Raw genomic sequence first — 21,172 nt, forward strand, 5'->3', positions numbered from 1 at the left:
TATATGTGGGTAGATTTTGACTCAGAGAGAGACGAGAAGAATGTGTTGTCCTCAGGGAGGTGGACACAGAACTTCCTGCGAAAGGAGTAATTGAGAGGAAATCTTCCATCTAAACTTTAGGAGCTTAAGACCATCTTCTGGGAGCCACCTCTGGAAATGAAAGAAGAGAAATATGCGACTTTACGGGGCAGTTTTGAAAACAAAGCAGATAGAGTTATTTTTCCAGGTTTGCTGGACACTTTGCTCATTTACGCAAACCTGAAATTATTCTCTGGGGAAGTGAACTCTGCTGACCTGAAAGAAGGTCACAAAAATCCTTGCAAAATGAAACCCATAGAATTCTGAAAGGAATGACTTGGCATCTTTCAGAGTCATGAGATAGGTCAGTTTGTTGTTAGCCTCTGTACTCTCCGGACTTTCCTTTAATGAGTGTGTGTGTGTGTGTATGCATGCATGCCTGTGTGTTTACGTGTATGTGTGGAGAGAAATAGAAAATAGCAAGCACGCACTATTGCATATTGTCTGTAGAGAATGTTTTGTTAAAGGTATATCTAGACTTTAAAAAAATTTTTTTGATGTGTATTTATTTTTGAGAGACAGACGGGGTGTGAGTGTGGGAGGCAGAGAGAGAGAGAGAGAGAGAGGCAGACACAGAATCTGTAGCAGGTTCCAGGCTCTGAGCTGTCAGCATAGAGCCTGATGTGGGGCTCAAACTCACAAACCATAAGATCATGAGCGGACCCGAAGTTGGACGCTTAACCAACTGAGCCACCCAGGAGCCCCTATATCTAGACTTTTAAGTCATTTTCTCCCTTTCAGTTTTATGGAAAATACTTACATCTGTGGAATTACATTTGTTTTCTCCTTAGAATTCTTTCTTCGGAGTGTCCAATCATGGGAAGTGTTGATCCCCATCTCCCAGGGTCTGAGATTCCCCAAATGGCTTATGTTGCATATTGCTTATTTGGAACTTGATACCAATAGATCCAACGTGATGTAGCTAAATCATGCATACCTGCTACCATTCTATTCTTGTGACTGGGGCTTGCTTAAGGGTAAAGAGGATTTCCTGTTGTTTTCCAATGTCAGGAGCTAGAAGCCTTTTGTTTTTGAAATCAGTGTTCATTCCACTGAAGGGTCCAGTTTAAGCAAGGCTTAAAAAAAGCTTCCCCTTTTTTTCTGATTGAGGAACAGGGTGGAGTTAAGGCTGGAGGGCGGATCCAAGCCAATTAATAGATACGGGTTGATATGGTACCTACTATACTTAACGCTGTGCTGGCTCCCCAAGGATGGAGAAGAGTTACATACTGTCCTCAGAGAGTTTATGTTTTCATCTGTAGACATGACCAAAGGTGACAGTTAGCAAAATCAAATCATGTGGTGTAGCAGCTTAGAGGAGGGGGAGGCCAGTAAGGATATGTGTGATCAGTGAAGTTCAAGGACCACCCAGACCCCAGATTTTGAGAGCTTCCTCCTCCAATAGGACCGAGGTCTGGGAACAGATGTGATGCAGATCACGGAGGTGGCAGAGCAGCTGTGGGGTTGCAGGTGCCATGGTGTTATTTGAAGTGCACGTGAAGTGGGGTATCATGGAGGGACCTGTTGAAGCGGGACTGCAAGGGAAGGATACAGCCCCGTGAAGACAAAGAACATGTTCATGATAATGAGCTATTTATATTATTAATCTAGCCAGAAGTTCCTAAGAACTTCACATATGTTCTTTTAGTCCTCCTGGCATCCGTCTGTGATAAAGGTGCTGCTGCCATCACTCAGTTACAGATGAGGACACTGAGGCACAGAGGAGATAAGTATCTTCTTTAAGGCTACTCCGTAACCAGTGTAGTTGGCATTTGAGTCCAGGCTGTCTGGCTCCAGGGTCTGTGCTCCTGACCACTGTGCTGCCTGCTTCAGTAGCTGTGAGAGGAGGAGGAAGGGGTTGCAAGCAAGAGATGCTGCTGGCAGGAGAGGAGATTCCCGGGTCGGGACTGCAGGGGGAAGGTCCTGGGGATGCAGTGTCTGGCTACCTCAGGGAGCTAGTGACCTATGGGGAAGTTGGAGATCCGCTGCATCAAGATGGCCCCAGAAGCAGGATGGCAGAATGAACAGCCTAGAGCCTTTCTGTGTGCTGGGCTCTGGGAACAGAGCAGTGAATAAGGTAGGTAAGGTGGCCGCTTCCCTGGAACTTCCATTCATTCTAGTGACGGAGGCAGACAAGAGGAAAGCCACCCAATGGAGAAGATAATTACGGATTCTGGTCCGTGCTGTAGAGGAGTCAGTAGCATGACAAAGTTACTGGACAGGGCCCACGGGACATCGGGTGACATAAGGAGATGTCCCTGAAGAAGTGGTGTTTGATCTGTGATTTGAAGCATGGGAAAAGCCAGCTGTGTGAAGAACTGAGGAAATCTCATTGTGGTCAGTGAGAATGGAGACAGTTCAAGGAACGGAAAGGAGGCTAGGATGTCCAGAGCATAACGGGCATGGTAGGGCATGGTGACAGATGGGATTGGAGAAGGAGGCTAGGGTGAACAGACTTGAGAGTCTTCTTAAGGTGTGTTGGTAATTTCCCAAGAGCAGTGGGAAGGCACTGAATGTTATGTGGGGGGGGGGGGGGGGGGGGGAGGGGTGGTGTCATGATCCCACGGGAGATCCAGGGTAGTAGAGAGATGCGCTTGTTTGGTCAGGCAGGATCGGGAGGTGGATGAGAGAAGAGGGAAAACAGAGTGGGGAAAATACATTTAGGATGCTTTAACCCTATCCTTAACGTTTGTATCTCAGCTAAAATGGCCTTTCTGCCTAGCGAAAGGTGAAACCTCAGGTAGAACTCTGTAGAATTCATTGAGGTGCTGATGAGTATTCACAGCGCTCACCTTTTGGCCATCTGACTGTCAATTTTCATCTGTTTATATGTAGAGAGAAAAACCAGAACTTACGAACCTAAAGATTAACCAGTTTTTTTTGTTTTTATAGGTAGTGGAATTTGTAAAACATTACTTTATATGTAACAGATGCTTTTGAGATGGAGAGCAAAAAACACTTAGGAAATAACTGTGTAATTGTCTTTTCTATTTATTGGATGACTTTCTTATCCTCAAGATGGAGACTCAAAATGGATACAAATAATTGCCCACCCAGTGCCTATATCCTGCTCCAATTTTGCTCACAGACTCTGCATTTAGTTCAGAGTGCATGGTGGTCAGTCTCAGACACTAGTTGTGATGGTCCAAGCCAATGTGTGGGTCCTGACCCCCGATTTCCCAGAGTTCTTTGTAACTGGTTCACACCAGCTACATGAGACTTGGTTCTGGCTGGTGAGACTTGAGAATAAGTCCTGTGGGATGGGAGTGGGGTTTCCAGGAAAGCATTTATATCCTGATAAAACCGGACACGTGAGCCTGTCAGTGCCCTTGCTTGCTCTCCCCCGTGTTCGGCCTTGAATATCGATAGGTGTCTGAATGCATAGCAGCCCTCATGTCACCATGAGGTAACAAGCACGAAGGAAAAGCCAAAAGCATCACCGAGCTATCTGCTCTGACATTGTTCCTGTTGAACTGAACCAGTAACCCTGAGTTTCCCAGCTACTTCCTATTTATTGAATTCACCGTTAGTTAGGTTTTCTGATACTTAAAGCTGAATGCAATGATCATAGAAGTTACAGATGTTACAAGCTTTTTCCGTATGCCGTGATTGCCTTGTAACTGTTCTGTGATATTCAGTATGACCTTTAGCTTGTGTGAAAACTGCCTCTGAAAAGGACATTCTAACTTGTATTAAAAGTTGTTCACAGTTGAAAGCGATGAGTTGTGGACTTAGAAATGTAATTTTCAAAATAAATGAACTTAGCCTGCACGAACCTGCTGTAGCAAGTACCATGGAACCATGCTTCATGGCCGGTATCTTCCTTATGGCCTTTTTTATGATAGTCTTAGTCAGTGTTCTGGTGAACTACATTGTGTATATTTATGGCTTTGTAGGAAACTATAGCAGTACTAGGGGTAATAGCATAAATAGTCTGATTTCTTAAAAATGTGAAGCTCCAACAGGCTTTATTGGATCTCAGGGTAATGCTATTATTAAATTTTCTACTTCTTTTCAAACTTTTTATGGCTAAGTTCCACCCTGGGGATTTCAAGAAATCTGGGGGCTAGTTCTGTACTTTTATGGAAAACCATTTATCCTGGAAGTTTGCATTGCTGAAAATAGGGGTAGGGGAATTAATTTGGGTTTTCTTTTTTACTGGCTTGGACTTAGTGCAAAAACTCAGCGCATCGTTTTCCACGTGGAAGGTTGAAGTGGTACTGTGGTAGGCATCATGAGATAATTTAAGGTATAAAATAAAAATGGTCTTCTAAGCTTTTAGGAAAAAAGGATTATAAGTCATAGCATCCTCCAATTATAAAGAGAAATCTTAGACAGCATCTAGTAAAATTACAGTTTTTTTCATAACCTTGGAACCTAAGACCTAAAACAATTTCAGTCATTCATTTCAAAAAATTAAAATGTATGTGGTTAACCTATACACCTTCTGCTTCGTTAATGAAAGATTATTCCAAAGGAACAACGAAACATCGTGTAACCCCAAGGGCCTGAAAATAAGTCTTCGGAAGCCATCGATTCTGACTGCCTCATTTTGCAGCTAGGAAACGAAGTCCCAGAGAGGACAAAGGTTATTTCTTTGTGGTAAACCAGAAAGATGGCTCTTGGGCAGGTAGGGGCAGGACCACAAAACCTGCTAGATGCATTAACACCTTCAGTACTGTCCACTGGAATTTTTTTTAATTTATTTTTTTCGAGAGAGATAGAGAGCAAGTGGGGGAGGAGCAGATAGAGAGGGGGACAGAATCCCAAGCAGGCTCTGTGCTGTGAGCACAGAGCCCGATGTGGGGCTCAGTATCATGAACTGTGAGATCATGACCTGAGCCGAAGTCGAGAGTCAGATCCTTAACCGACTGAGCCACCCAGGCACCCCATGTCCACTGGAATTCTTGATGACAGTGTCTTGGGTGTGATCAGTGTTTGGGCTCATCCTTCAGATATGGTGAAGGTTCGATAGGCACTGATGGGACATCAGTAGGTTCAGTAAAAGGGTGGGGAGCCCAGTCTGGTGCCCCTTTGGGGGTCAGGTGGTAGAGGAAGGGCTTATGTCTGCAGAGATTAGAGGCAAGTTGGAGCTAGTACATGGAGGGTCTTGAGAGCCTATGGATGGAATGGGGATTTTCCTTGGTAGCCATTGGAGAACTCTTAAAATAGTTATGCTGATGCTGCTGATAGCTAATACTTCCATAGCACTGACTATACCACCACCATTCTGAGTGTTTCATGCACACACCTGATTCCTGCAGCAAGCCTTTGATGTAGGTACTCTCATCTCCATTTTACAGTTGAGGAAACTGAGGCATAGAGGGTAAGTGACTTACCCAAAGACACCCATAGGAGGTGATGGAGACACAATTCAGACCCAAGTGGTTTGCCCCTAGGGTCCCACTTTTAATGGCCTGGAGCCGTAGGTATGGTGGCAGATTCTCTTGGGAAGACGTATCTGTAGAAGTGTGCAGGGGGCTGCAGTGAGGGCAGACCGGCAATCAAGAGGTGGACTACAGGCCTCCCAGAGAGTGCGTAGAACCCTGGCTTAGGTGCTGATAATGGCAGTGAAGGGATGAGAATTCAGATGCCTGTAGCTCCTAAGCATGGATCTCTGGTGCCAGACCCCAAGTGGATATGGGGGCCAGGGTGGGACAGCATGGCTGAGATCTTGCTTGGAGGTCTGCCTCACTGAACCAGGGGGCTTGAGGAAGAGACTTCATGGGGGGGGGGGGGGGAGGGTGACGATTTTTTTTTTCCCCAGCCCTGTTTTCTCACTGTGAGCAAGTAGTGCAGTGGTTCTTAACTTGAGAAAACCATCTGGAAAAAAGATCCACGTCAGTGTGTCCTAACATATTTCTGAGTTTATGGACCCTCTCGAGCTCATCTGTCATTGTGATGCGGGGCCCAGAGGAGGTCTAAACAGTTGTTTTGAAGGCCATCTTAAGACAATTCTAAGGGGCGCCTGGGTGGCGCAGTCGGTTAAGCGTCCGACTTCAGCCAGGTCACGATCTCGCGGTCCCTGAGTTCGAGCCCCGCGTCAGGCTCTGGGCTGATGGCTCGGAGCCTGGAGTCTGTTTCCGATTCTGTGTCTCCCTTTCTCTCTGCCCCTCCCCCGTTCATGCTCTGTCTCTCTCTGTCCCAAAAATAAATAAAAACGTTGAAAAAAAAAAATCTTAAAAAAAAAAAAAAAGACAATTCTAAGGTGGCTTGTCCTCTTTCCAGTTTAAGAATGCTGGGTGTGAGGGCAGGCACGGTGGTGGGTGTGGCCTGCATTCGGGGCCTCCTTTGTTTCGGCTTCCCTGGCAGTGTTTCTTGCCTTCCGCTTTCCTCACTGACCAGGAGAGCCGAGGAGAGCCGACGGTGGCTAGAGATAGAGGAGGACCGCGGTGTGCGTGTGTGAGTGGACGTCCTGTGTTGAGAGGAACGCCCTGTTCCTGGTGGCGGCCTTGCGGGGCAGGGCGGGGCCAGTTTCTTCCCTCTGGCTGCCTTTCTGGAAAGAGTGTTCCTGGTCGGCCGTTCCTGGTCTTCTCTGAGGCTTCTGTAACTGTAAGCCCCCTGGCCGAAGGGCTGAGAAGGAACAGCAGGTTGTTCCAAGATCAGTAGCTGACACTCTTGTGGAAAAAAATCCGAAAGTGGACGAGAGACCAACACAGAGATGCCACTTTGGGTTTTTGTTTCATTATCATCCGCAGCCTGGGTCATTTTCTTTTTTCCCTCTCTCCTTCCTTTCATCATTTCTTTGCCTTCCCTCCCTCCTTTTTCTTCCTATCAGAGGAGGTGGAAATTGTGCCAGATCATTAAATGTGACTGCACCTATTTTTGTCTTTGAGTATGGTTTGCCATCTTGATTTCTCCGGGAAAGGTAAAGCAGTTGCATCAGCACTGGCCGCGTGTGGAATTTATGCAACCCTATTCTCCTGGGTGTGGCTTTGTGATGAAGATGGGGAGCCAGAAGGCTGGGCTGTCCTCGAGCCCCTTATAAAATGATGGAGAGACAATATACACATGTGGGTTAGAATTCTGGTTCAAGTCACCAGCAGAGTGTCCATGCCCTCAAGTTCTGGAATCCCTCATCTGTAACACTGGGATCGTAGTACTTACTTCACAACCATGTGTGACTCACACATGAGACCACACGTCCGAAAGAAACTGAGCACTCCTCCTATCTCCCGGTGTTCTCATCTAATTGAAAGTTTCCGGACTGTACCTTAGGATGATCCCGGAAATGCTAGAGGAAGAAGGGGGAATCTAAGTTATTGTCGTAACCTGCTTTATGTATGTTTATTCCATTTTTGCCTGGTAACAACGTGAAGTGAATATTTTTATTTTCAAGATGAGAGAACTGAAGTTCAGAGAGGTTGTAAACAAAGTACTTCACCACCTGCTACATGTGTGACCTCAGGCACTTACTTAGTATCTCGCTGTCTGTTACTTCATCTATAAAATGGAGATAATGATAGCTCCCTACTCACACTGTGGTTATAAGAATTGAAATGGTTAATATGTATGAAGTCTTAAGACAATGCCTGGTAAACAACAAATGAAATTGTTTTCATTAAGACAATTGCCAAATGTCTCTATGCCACTATAGTGAAATCAGGATTGATTCCTATGCATTATGTGTTGAAAGGAGATTTAATGGTAATTTTTGGAAACATAGAGTGGATTTGATTTTCATGAAGACGAATTGGGGAAGTGATATGAGAAGCATCAGGCAAAGTCCAAAGGAGAGAGGAGAAAGGATTTCAAGAATGCAGGGAGAACAGAAGAGGTCCAGAGGTAATTAGGAGGGAGGTCAAAAAGGAAGTTCAGTGGTGCTTTTGTGATGTTGGTAAAGAGAAGCCATTTCCTAATTGCTTGCTTTTGACTCTCACCTTCAGGAACCAGTGGGTGAGGGATTGATAATCTCTGCAGATGGGATCTTTGGAGTCTCTGCTTTACCAGTCCCATCCCTCTTTCTACTTCCTGGGAGAGGCAGTGGAGTAGAATACAAACCTAAGGATTCTAGAATCAGCAGACCAGATTTAGAGCCTGGGCCCTGCTGCTTCTGAGCCATCTGATGTTTTGCAGGTTTCTCAGCCTTGCCTTAGGTCCGTGTCTGTGTAAAATGAGAAAAATGGTGTCTGTCTCTTAGGGCTTGTCAGACCTGAGAGACACTGAGCACACTGTTTATGTTTATTTAGCCCAGAAGAAGCCTTCAACAATAGTTGCTATTACCCAGGGCTTAATATGATCTGCTAGGCTTTGGTTAAAAACTCAGGCTCAGTAGGCATTATGTCATTTGTGGTGACATTTGGGGGCAATGCCCTTTCTTGGATGAATCCCAGCCAAGACCATAAAAGACTCCTGGCTCCTATCATTGTCTCAGTTAAGAATCTGGCATGGAGGGGGCGCCTGGGTGGCTCAGTTGAGTGTCTGACTCTTGATTTTTGGCTCAGGTCTTGATCTCACGGTTCGTGGGTTTGAGCCCTCTGTCAGGCTCTGTGCTGACAGTGCAGAACGTGCTTGGGATTCTCTCTCTCCCTCTCTCTCTGTCCCTCTCCTGCTTGCATGCATGTGCTCTCTCTCTCAAAATCAATAAGTAAACATTAAAAAAAAAGAATGTGGCATAGAATTTTGAGTTGTTTTGAGGTATACTTAAAAAAAACTATTTATTTATTTTGAGAGAGAGAGAGAGAGAGAAAGAGAGTGCACAAGCAGGGGAGGGGCAGAGAGCGAGGGAGAGAGAGAATCCCAAGCAGGCTCTGCGCTGCCAGTGCAAAGCCCAGTGGGGAGCTCAAACCCACGGACCTGTGAGATCATGACCTGAGCCGAGATCAGGAGTTAGGTGTTTATCTGACTGAGCCACCCAGGAGCCCCAGGGTATGCTTTTATCTGCTTCTCCTTCTCCTCAAGAAAGTGTCTTAGAGCTTAAAGAACAGACGTGGACATAGTCATCTTCTATTGGGTTCCGAGTACCTGGACCCTCATTTCCCTTCCCTCCGATTTTTAACATACAACAGTACTGCTCAGTGGACTTTATATCTAGCAATGAAACAAAATTCCAGTATAAACTAACAATTTTGCACTTGCAGTCTTTGTTACACAGATTTTTCTCGTTATCTCATTTATTCTTACTACCAAGATAGGACAGGGGAATGAATAATGGGTTTCTCTAAGAAAAATTAAAAGGTGACTAAGTGAAGTAGGTTCCTTGGACTCACGAATCAAGAAGTCAGATTTCATATGTCCTGACTCCCTATCCAGTGCTCTTTCAACAAGGCCATGTTACCCTTCAGCCTTTCTCTTTGCTTCTTAATAGGGCCTGCCAGGGTGTTCCCTGCTGTCTAGGAGGCTTTTGCCCTAGGAGGGCCTTCCCCTTCTCAGGTAGGCTTTGCCAAATGACCTGTGTTAGCTCCGAGGGAAAACTTGAAATCCTTTCTCCAAAAACTCACGCGTTCTACTTCAAATGAAATCATTTTCCTTAGCCAATTTAACAAGATCCTTACTCTTTCGTTTCCTTTAATTATCTTTTTTTTTTTTTTTTTAAAAGGGGGAGCTGGAGAAGACCATCTGTTTTATGAGGCAGTTCATCTCTTATGTTTTCTCTAATAGATATATGAAGGCCCAGTTAAGCAAATTAAGGCTTCATCTCGTTCTTGTTTGGGATTGTTCTGTTTGGTGCTTTTGCGTCACTGCCATCGGCATTTCTTGGTTGTGTATCTGGGATGTCTTGGAGTGCAGATTTTATGAAAAGATGTTATCTTTGTTCCATGAATTGCAGGCACTGTGTGCCATTTTCGATATAGTGCCAAACTATCACAACAAGGTTCTTTGCTTTTTTAATCCCTTCCTCTCCACCACAAGAAGTCCTATTAACATGTTTTCTGAGCTGCAGAGTAAAATCTTGTCAAATATAGCATGGAAGGCAGATGGGTGGTTGCTGTCTTCCTTTTCACCAACTCTAAACCTAGTCTTTCTTAGTAAAACTAAGCCTTATCACCTCTGACGCCAGAGGCTTCCTTTATGAATAGAAGTCCTATGCAGTGAGGGGGTGGGAGGGATGGGGAGATGGGGTTACTCCTCCTTTCCTCCCTTCTTTCCTCCCTTCTTTCCTTCCTTCCTTCTTTCCTTCCCTCCTTTCAATGTATAGTATGTACATAGAGAGTTTCATGTACAAACTTTCCTTCTTTCACATTGACAATAAATAACTCTTTGCTCTGAATATGAAAATGCTTCACTCATTATAAAAGAATTTACCCGGGGCGCCTGGGTGGCTCAGTCGGTTAAGTGTCCGACTTCGCCTCAGGTCACGATCTCGCGGTATGTGAGGTTCGAGCCCCGCGTCGGGCTCTGTGCTGACTGCTCAGAGCCTGGAGCCTGTTTCAGATTGTGTGTCTCCCTCTCTCTCTGACCCTCCCCCATTCATGCTCTGTCTCTGTCTCAAAAATAAATAAATGTTAAAAAAAATTTTTTTTTTTAAAGAATTTACCCAAATCAGCAACACACAAAGGTTTGGAAGACATTTTTCTAAATCCTGCCACCCAGAGATTACTGCTGTTAACATTTTAGTGAACTATTCTATACATTCCTTCGTGGACTATTTATTGAACATCTGCCATCTGCCAGACATTAGGAATATACTGATGAGTGAAACAGAGGTAGTCCCTGCCTTCATAGAGCTTTGCAAATAGGGGAGGGAAAGGTAATAAAAGAGGGACTATGTAAATAATATACATATATATACACATACACACACACACACACACAGAGACACACGTTTCTAATTCAGATGTGTGCAGTTCTTTTATGTCTTATATAATTTGAAAATAATCTTTTACCCTCTTTTGAAATAGTATATTATATTTGAATTTTTAAAAGCATGTCTTTTTGGCATGGTTTCATTGTAAGGATATCACTCTGTTCCTTATTCTTTGTCTTTTCATAGTGAGTTTATGGGATGTAATCTTGCTAGTGTTCTGTACTTTTATAAAATTTTATAGAAGTACAGAACACTAGCAAGATTACATTCCATACAAACACACTATTAAAAAAAAAAGGAACAGAATAATATTCTTATGGACAATGAAAGCATGCCAAAAAAGACATGCTTTAAAAAATTAAAGTATACTATTTCAAAAGAGAGTAAAAGGATTATTTTCAAAATTATATAAAGTGTGAGAGAACAGCATACATCTGAATTAGAAAAATTCAGAAACGGGGTGCCTGGGTGGCTTAGTTGGTTAAGTGTCCAACTCTTGGTTTCGGCTCAGGTCATAATCTCATGGTTAGTGAGTTCAAGCCCTGCATTGGGCTCTGTGCTGATAGTGTGGAGCCTGCTTGGGATTCTCTCTCTGCTTCTCTGTATCTCCCCTGCTCGCTCTCTCTCTCTCTCTCTCTCTCTCTCTCTCAAAATAAGTAAACTTAAAAAAAAAAAAAAGAGTAGGGGCGCCTGGGTGGCGCAGTTGGTTAAGCGTCCGACTTCAGCCAGGTCACGATCTCGCGGTCCGGGAGTTCGAGCCCCGCGTCAGGCTCTGGGCTGATGGCTCAGAGCCTGGAGCCTGTTTCTGATTCTGTGTCTCCCTCTCTCTCTGCCCCTCCCCCGTTCATGCTCTGTCTCTCTCTGTCCCAAAAATAAATAAACGTTGAAAAAAAAAATTAAAAAAAAAAAAAAAAGAGTAAACCATGTATTTTAGAATATCAACCTAGAACAACCCACGTCAAGATAATCTAGTAAACATACTGCCTTAAAAAAAACCAAAACAAGAGAAAAGGTCCTTTGGGTATGTAGACAAAAAGAGAAAAACGACAGAATTAGGTTGTTCTCAGACTTTCTGACAGAAACACTTTATGCCAGAAGAAGAATGGAATAACATATTTATGGCACTCAAAGAAAAGATGTGAGCCTGTATTTTTTAAGTCTAGGAAAATTGACCTTCAAGTATAAAGAACACCAACTATTATTATTAACATGCAAGAAGTCATGGGAGGAAATATTGTTCCCATGAGCTCTTCCTAAGAAATCTCCTGAAGAGTGAGCTTTCAACACCAAAAATAACCAGGGAAAGAGAAGATGAGCCTGTAATATCCCTAGACAGTAGCAAGGAAGCTATCAAAGATTGGGGCCACATCAGAAGGACTCAGGAGCCAACCTAAAGATGATCCTAGTGGTAAAAACTGGGACGATTTGAGGTTCAGAAATGAGGGTTGTGAATATGTTTAAATCCATGACCTCTCATGTTATGAAAAAAAAATTATTGGTTACCATCTGAGGTTAATGGAACACCAATTTGTTACCTTGAAAGTAGTCAGAAAAGAGTCAAGTATTTATCCTGCCTTTCTTATGTGAACTGACTACTGGATAACCATGTAGTAGATGATGGGAAGAATCTCCTAAATTTTTTCCACTCAACAAATGAAAATGAAATGAGAGAATTAAAATATTACCATTTTTACAATCTCTGTTTATTTAATGGATCCAAACGGTGAGTGACAATGACTGCAAACATTAGAAACTGGTGAAAACCAGATATTATGTGCTTCCTGATGAAAGAGCATCCCACCAAATGGATTGAATCTCAATTTTTTCAAGCCTCTGAATCCAGCTGCCAACTTGCAGGAAATTCAGAGGACAGTGCAACGTGTTCACTTGTATCGTGAGTATGCAGTCAGCAGAATCCATACTGTGGAAACTCCATAGCTCATCTGGCCCTGATTTTTTTTTTTAATTTTTAAAATTGAAGTAGAGGTGACATGCAGCATTATATTAGTTTCGGGTGTACAACATAGCAGTTTGACAGGTCTCTCTATTATGGTATGCTCACCATAAGTCTAGCTGCCATCTGTCACCATACAGAGCTATAACAGTACCATTGACTGTATTTCCTATGCTGTACCTTTCATGCCATGACTTACTCAGAGCTGGGTTTTTTAATGAATAAATTGTAAAGTAAAGAAAAAGATGGAGGGAGACATAAATTACATGTAACTTAAAAGACCTATGAAATTTTTAAAAATGGGAAAGAATTGACTATATTGACCAAGGTCATACAGTGGGGTAATGAAATCATAAAGCAAAGCAAGGAAATAATTACTATAAGGTCAAGATAGGTTTGTTTACTTTTGGAAGAATGGAAGAAGTTCATGGAGGGCCTTCTGGGGTGGCTAGAAAAGTCCTTTTTTTGATCTGGGTGGTAGTTGTAAGAGTGTTGTCTTTATAATAACTAATAAACTATTTGTTTTGTGTAATTTTCTAAATGTGTGTTTTATTTTACCACAAAAAGATTTTTTTAAAAATTTATGAAAGAATGAGACTATGCCTGCCACCTTTATTTTAACTTTTCATTATGACAATTTTCAAACATACGGAAAAGTTAAAAGTACTGTGTACGTAATGCCAGTATACTCATCACACTGTTTTATAGCTAGTTTTTTTTGTTCAATAATACTTAATAGAGATCTTTTTAGATAACTATATATAGGACATCCTCACTTTTATATTTTTATTTTTTTACGTTTATTTATTTTTGAGACAGAGAGACAGAGCATGAACGGGGGAGGGTCAGAGAGAGAGGGAGACACAGAATCTGAAACAGGCTCCAGGCTCTGAGCTGTCAGCACAGAGCCCGACGCGGGGCTCGAACTCACGGAGTGCGAGATCATGACCTGAGCCGAAGTCGGATGCCCAACTGACTGAGCCACCGAGGCACCCCTCCTCACTTTTAAATAATGCATAATACTCCACCGTAGAGATGTAATTCAGTTTCCTATTGATTTTTTTGTTTCTGATTTTGTTCCTAGTAGAAATAATGCTTCCAGTATGACCTTATGACACATCCCTAAAATTTGCCATCACAGGGTACTCTGACATGCTGAGTGTACATGGTTGTGTGTTGTGTATGAACAACGGGAGAGACCAAAGATGAAGCCTGTATTGATCAAGACATTCCTGTGTAACCCAGGGAGGGAAGGGAAGAACTTGGTTCCCCACAGTGGGATCCTCACACAGCAGCATACCTCCCCTGGATTGATTGAGGTTTAATTCCAACGGCAAAATGTTATCTCATTTTGACTGTTGCGGGTATAATTCATGTATCATTTATCTATTACCACAGTAATGTTGCATGATGAACCAGCGCAAAATTCAGTAGCTTCGGCAATAGCCGTTGGTATCTACAGGATGGCCGAGGGATGCTCACGGTATCTGCTGGGCTCTCTCATGGTCCTGCAGTTAGCTGCGGGCCCAGCATGCAGCCCTTGGCTACACTCTTCCATGTGTTTGATGGGCAGCTGGCTTAGGCCAGTCTAAGATGGCCTCGGCCAAGAGGATTCATCTATCTTACCTAAGACTCCAGCATCCTTCCGAGAGGCCAACCTGGATGTGTTCTTATGGCAGTAGCACAGATCTTAATCGTTTTTCAAGGGGCTGGAAGTGGGCCATGCTTTTCAAGCTTCTGTATCATTCTATTTGCCAACCTCCTAATGACCAGAGCAAGCCGCACAGCTAGGCCATAGTCAGTGGGAAGGGGCTACAAAGTTAGGGGGCAGAGGGCAAGGATACAGAGAGGTGTTAATTGAGGCCATTGATGCAGTCCACCCTCCAAAGCCATCCAGCAGCATATTTTAAATTGGTACTTCTTAGAAGCATTAAATATTGCTGTTATTTCTAAACTGCAGGTGTCATGCCTTTGAAGTGTGAAAAATGGGGGTCAAATATATTTTTGGAGGAATCATAAAGCTTTTGCTTCATTTAAAAAAATTATTGTTAAGAGTTATAAAAGTAATTCATAAATGGAAAAGTCTACCTTTATTCTGTTTTAAAAGTATTTCTTTTCCAATTTTGGTATTTTCCCCCCTGGGATACATTCCAGGAAACAGTTTTCTTTGCGCATATTTTTTGATAGTGTTCTTGGAATTGGTTTTAAAATCTGGCACTGAGAACACCGAATCAAGTAAGATAAAGAGCTAGAATCACAAATCAGTGTCCTTACGGGTTTTTGTGTAAGATATGGACATTAGAGATAGGATTAGTCCCTGCATCTTTATTGCTGAGAACTTTTTTTCTATTTTAAGTTATGTAAGTGGAGAATTTAGGCTTTTCCAGAACAGTGATTCTTAACAGTAGATAATATAGCTCCCAGGTATGTGGATGGCAAGAAATTGTTACTAGTAATAAGATCTCAAAGCTTTTTTTAAAAAATCAAGTTATTTTCATTGAGTGAAATATGGTATGCCATACCTCTACTTTATTCTCTGTGGAAATACAAAATACTAAAAATAAAATTTTGCATATGCATATACTTACTAAATACTCTTCATTATGTATGGATCATAAAACTTTACACAACTTTAGTTGTTTAATGGAAACTGTGTGTATTGTATGCAGTAGGCAATTTAAAGGATTTTTCAGAGTTCGACTGTGGAGTCATCTGATGCAGCTGTTCCAAATTATAGATCTGGAAATAGAGATTAAAGTTCTTTAGGGAAAAACATTTGAAACCTTAAATGATGATTGAATCAGTATGAATTTAGAGATAGGTCCCATCCTAGAGTGCAATGTCTACTTTAAAAGTATTTATCAACGAATCCAACCTTGTATATTTTCGGGAGGGTTAAGCGACAGTTTTTTGACAGCCCTTCGTATGCTTGGCAAGCTACAGTAATGACTTCAGTAATGGCAGAAAGAAAGTTCCCATTATAATTGTAGTTCTTCGCTCCATTCTTGGACTCCGTTTATTATTTATGAACATTTTCACAGAGGGCAGGACAGGGCAGGGAGGGAAGAAAGAAGATGTGGGCCACCAAAGTTTGCCGAACACTTACAATGGGTGTGAAAAGATCCTTAGGACACCTCCCTTTCTTTCAGAAAGCTTACAACCTTGTTGAGAAAAGAGGTCATATGTGTAAGAAAAAATAATATCTGCCAGGCACTAAGCAAAGCAGGCAGGCAACCTGCTGTATCTCATTTGATCCTCGTAGTAACTGTCACATGGATGGTAACCACGATTTGCAGTTGAATAAGATGTGCTTCAGACCTGAAGTACTGGTTCAAGATCATATAGGACCTCAGTGTCAGAGTTAGGAAGTAGAGAGATAACTCTGGGCTGATGTTATAACTTTCACAGCTGGGGAGGCTGGAAGTGTCTACAGCACAGCGCCCCTTAGGGACTGTGGAAGGAGGCCCCCTACTTGCATTTCTGGGTGGAGACCAGGGCACCCTGTATAACAAAGAATATTTCACTCTGCAAAGCATATGAACACTGTACCAAATACTCAGGTAGGCAAACAGCATGTTTATAATTGCAAGAGCCTAGAAGTTCTAAAGTATTTTTTATGGCTTTAATATACACTATATATTCTAGAAGTGGAAACTCCTTCTAATTGTAAGATGACTTGTATTTAACATTTTTTTGGAATTTTCTTAGAGTTGTTCAGCGTTTTGAAATTGCTGTTATTGACAGCAGTGCAGAACATGATTTCTGGGTTGACAACACAGCACATGCCTGGCTCAGTTTGTATTTATAGTTGTTGCACTCACAGCAATCTACCCATAGATCATGACTGCTAGTGTAGTTGGGCCTGAGATTTGCTTATTGAATTATATCTCTCCTTTTATTTCTCCTTTTCTGGAATTCATGTGTATATGTAGTCTACTTATCTATGAATTCCACTTCAAGATAGTAAAGGGACCTTACAAAATAACTTGTTATAGCAAGGGATTGTTTCTGGTCAGATTACACTGGGTTAGAGTTTTCAGGAAAGTAACTCTTTGAAGGCAATGCAGGATTTAAGTAAATGAGAGGTTCTAGAATCAATTGGGTATTAGATTGTCAAGGGTTAAAAGAACTTTATTCTAGAGGTTGGGTTGGGATTCTCCCCCTCTCTCTCTGCCCCCCACCAAATAAATAAATAAGCATAAAAAAAACAATTAGGTAGTTCAAAGAAAATTTTATCAAGGATGCAATACTTAAGCTGTATCTAAATGGATGAACACAAGGAAGTTTTCATTTTTTTCTTGGAAAAAGAAGTATTACACATAACTTTAGCTTACTTGGGAATAGTTTCTCAACCTTATAGTTAAAAAGATCAGGCAGTGAGAGCAGGAAAAGATCCCAGTTTTATTCAGGGTTGCTGAAAGCTGGCTGGGACTCCCCCATTGCAGATAGTAGTTGTGTTGGGCAGTGCCCTCTCTGCCCACAGTTTTCTCATCCCTCAGAACAAGGATGGTAACTTGCTCTTGCTGCTTCTGGAGTCTGCATTACCCCTTATGGTTTTCCTACCCTGCCGACCTTTTTTGAATAGTACCTAAATTAAACCCACCTCAGATTATTCAATTTGATCGTATCATCTCTTCCCGACTTGAAACCTGATAGGTACAGTGTGTAATTAAGAAAAGATAAAATATACAATAAAAATAAGGGGGAAAAGTTTTTATTCTAAATTACAAACACAGTATCACAAATAAAAAGAATAACCAGTAACACAAGTGGAACACATTAAGGGCATGATTAGTGTGAGAGATGGCATTCTTGGTCAGGGGCGTATTATATTGACAAAAATGAAGACATTGAGGTTTGGATTGTTATGATAGGAAAAGGTGAGGTATATATAAAAATTTGAGTTTATTTATTTATATCCCATGGGAAAACATATAATCTCATACTGAACCAAATACAAGTGGGTATTTAACTTATATACTTATTCATTTGTTTAATAGTGCTTCCATGATTTCTGCTTCGGGACGTTCTTCTGTGGTCCTCTTGGACATTTTTTGGGCTTTCGTGGCATTATCACAAAGCATATGAGTGTTATGGATTTTCATTAATGGGACACGTGAAAACGCTGCTGAAAGGGAAACTCTGGTTACTAGATTGTTTCACTTACATAGTTTTATGCTTCGTTTTAAGACCTCAGCTGTATTGGGGCGCCTGGATGGCTCAGTCGGTTGGGCATCTGACTCTTGATCTCGGCTCAGGTTGTGATCCCACGGTTCACGAGTTCAAGCCCCGCATTGGGTCCTGCACTGGCAGTGCAGAAGGAACCTGCTTGGGATTCTGTCTCTCCCTTTCTCTGCCCCTCCCCCTCTTGTGCTCACTCCCTCTCTCTCTCAAATAAATAAACTTAAATAAAAAAATAAAATCACAGCTGTATTCTTAACGTGGAGCTTGTAGTGGCCTACGCAGGTCTCTGGTGTCTTTGAACTCAGTATGTGATTTTGTGGAAGCAGAGACACTTGTTCTGAACGCTAGCAGACCTTCCCTCGCTTTACAGCTGAGGTGACATTTCTGCCTGTCTTTGCTTTTATGGAAAAGGTAAATAATATTTTGATTAGGGCATTGTCTCAAACTCTGTCTGCATTCCCTAGATCAGTGCTTCTCCAACAGAAAAGTAATGTGAGCCATATATGTAATTCGAAATTCTCTAGTAACCACAATTCCAAAAAAAAAAAAAAAAAAAAAAAAAGGGCAAGGGGCGCCTGGGTGGCTCAGTCGGTTAAGCATCCAAGTTCTGCTCAGGTCATGATCTCGCAGTTTGTGGTTCTGAGCCCTTCGTCGGGCTCTGTGTTGACAGCTCAGAGCCTGAAGCCTGGTTCGGATTCTGCGTCTCCCTTGCATTCTCTCTCTTTCTCTCTCTCTCTCTCTCAAAAATAAACATACGTTTAAAAAATTTTAATAAGTAACGAATAAGGGCAAAATTAATTTTAACAATATGTTTTATTTAATTCAGGATATGCAAAATATCATTTCGACATGTAATCAATATTTTAAAATTACTAGTGAGATATTTTACTTTTTTTCATGCCAAGTCTTCAAAATCAGTGTGTTTTACATTTCTAGTACTCAACCGGGATGCAGAATTTCAGTAGAAATACTCGATCTGTATTAGATTTCATAAAATATATTGTTGAAAAAGTAGATTCACCTACCCAAGAAGTTTCCTTGAAGAATCAAGTGTCAATTTCTAAGTTTAGATTTAAATTAATTATAATTAAATAAAATTAGGCATCCCTTAGATGCACTAGTCACCTTTCCAGTGTTACTAACTTCTGTTGCTTCTAGTGGCTACCATGTTGGACAGCACAGCTACAGATTATTCTTAAAACCATACTTGGGGTGCGTGGGTGGCTCAGTCAGTTAAGCAGCAGACTTCGCCTCAAGTCATGATCTCACAGTCTGTGAGTTCGAGCCCCACGTCAGGCTCTTGTGCTGGCAGCACGGAGCCTGGAGCCTGCTTTGAATTCTATGTCTCCCTCTCTCTCTCTGCCCCTCCCCCAGTCTCACTCTTTCTCTCAAAAATAAATAAAAATTTAAAAAAATTTAAAAAAAAAAAACATACTTGAGTGCTTTTATATTTCTCAAGTTATTCTTTATGCAGAATTAGCCCATTCCGCAAAGTCACTGGAAACCGTTACTAGTTTAGGTTTATTCATCAAGGATATAAATGCCCAGGGAAACTCTGCATGTTTGTGTATTCCTGGGGCCAGGGAATGCCTTGCATGTGGTAGGTGTATAATGTTTACTCAGCTAAATCCTGTTTAGTCCTCAAATTGCAACTTAAATTATACTTTCTCGGGTAACTGTATCCTGATTCTCCAGTCTAATATTCTTTTTCTTATACACCGATATGAATAATTTTGTGATTAATGTCCATCTTCCTGACTGGTCTGTCTATAAGTTCCATGAGAGTGGGGAATGGTGTTTTCGTCACTGAAGTATCCCCTGCTCCTAGCATAACCCATGCACGTATGGAAGAAATGTTGGTCAGATAATAATAGCATAGGACCATTTAAAATATGGAGTGATTATCTGAATGTCAGTTCATACCTTTATAGAAGTTGGAGTTTGTTTCAAGTTGGGAAGAAGGAATATTTTTTTTTATTTTAAAGATCAGATGCACTGAAAAGTATGCAGATTCTTAGCGTTTGTTCAAGCCTTTTTACTCCTCTAAGTATGCCTCTTCTTAGCTTTCTCTCTGTTTATTGATATTCATTTTCTTAAAATAGCTGTCACTTCACATCTGTCTCTACTTATAACTTAAGGTGCACTGAAGACAAAAACTTAAAAAAGAAAATTGTAAAATACTTTTCAGGAGCTGAGAAAGGCATAAGACAAAAGCAAAGGTACATAAAGGCAGCATGTTTTGCTGTTTCAGGACAATTTAAAATAAACCCACCCTTTTAATTATACTAGAGTAATGAGCCTTACACACAATATGTGGAAATATAATTAAAAATGTATTGTGGGTCAGTAGACCAAGTTGTCAGGTCATTATCTGAATCATAAAGTTGGGGGTAATGCCCATTAAAGGTTACTAGTTTGGAAAGGTTAGAATAGACTTTAGTCTTCACAATATAAAGTTGTACAATTTGAATAATGCTTTAGAAAACCGCCAGCATTTGACTTTTTCACGAAACATCTCGCAGAACTATAATGAGCATACAGAATTTTGCACGTGAGGGTAGAGCTTGGTGAGCTTCCATTATCCAGATCAAGAAACAGCGCTTAGTATCATAACGTTCCAGAGGCTGCCCTCCTGCTTCTCCCTTTTTCCTGCCCTCCAGGGTGAACCACTGTCCTGACATAGATAAGTTTTTCCTGTTTTTGTACTGTATATAAATGGAATCTTACAGTATCTTCATTTGAATTAATATAATAGATTATCATTCCAAGTGATATTCCTGATAGCAGCTCATTGAAAACAAAGTCTGTTTTCAGTTTTCCTTATTATGTATCTAATTTGGTAAACTGGCAGTTTACCACTGTGTCTAGTTCTTTTTTTATTCCTTTAAGAAATTTTCTGTGTAGATGCTTGTGTGTGTGTGTGTGTGTGTGTGTGTGTGTGTGTGTGTGTAATGTGTGTATGTATGTATGTATTTACTTGCATATATATATGTATATGCTTTTCAGATTTTTACTCAAATGCGATTTTGCCCTGCTGCACATGTTATTCATCTCATAGTGATATTTCTTGAGACCCTTTCATATCCGTTCATGTCGATCCACTTTGTTTTTCCTAATAGCGGCACGGTACTCTGTTGTACGGATGTATCATAATTTAATGAACCAGATGTCCACTGAAGAACAGTTAGTTACTGATCTTTTGCTTTTAG

The 21,172-nt window shown here is 41.5% G+C and overlaps 1 protein-coding gene across 1 annotated transcript in view; it reads left to right on the forward strand.

The window, feature by feature from the left end:
* Positions 1-21,172, forward strand: part of APBB2 (amyloid beta precursor protein binding family B member 2) — a 381,693-nt gene that overhangs the window by 159,512 nt on the left and 201,009 nt on the right.

The sequence above is a fragment of the Lynx canadensis genome, chromosome B1, assembly GCF_007474595.2.
Source record: "Lynx canadensis isolate LIC74 chromosome B1, mLynCan4.pri.v2, whole genome shotgun sequence".
Lineage (NCBI taxonomy): Eukaryota > Metazoa > Chordata > Mammalia > Carnivora > Felidae > Lynx > Lynx canadensis.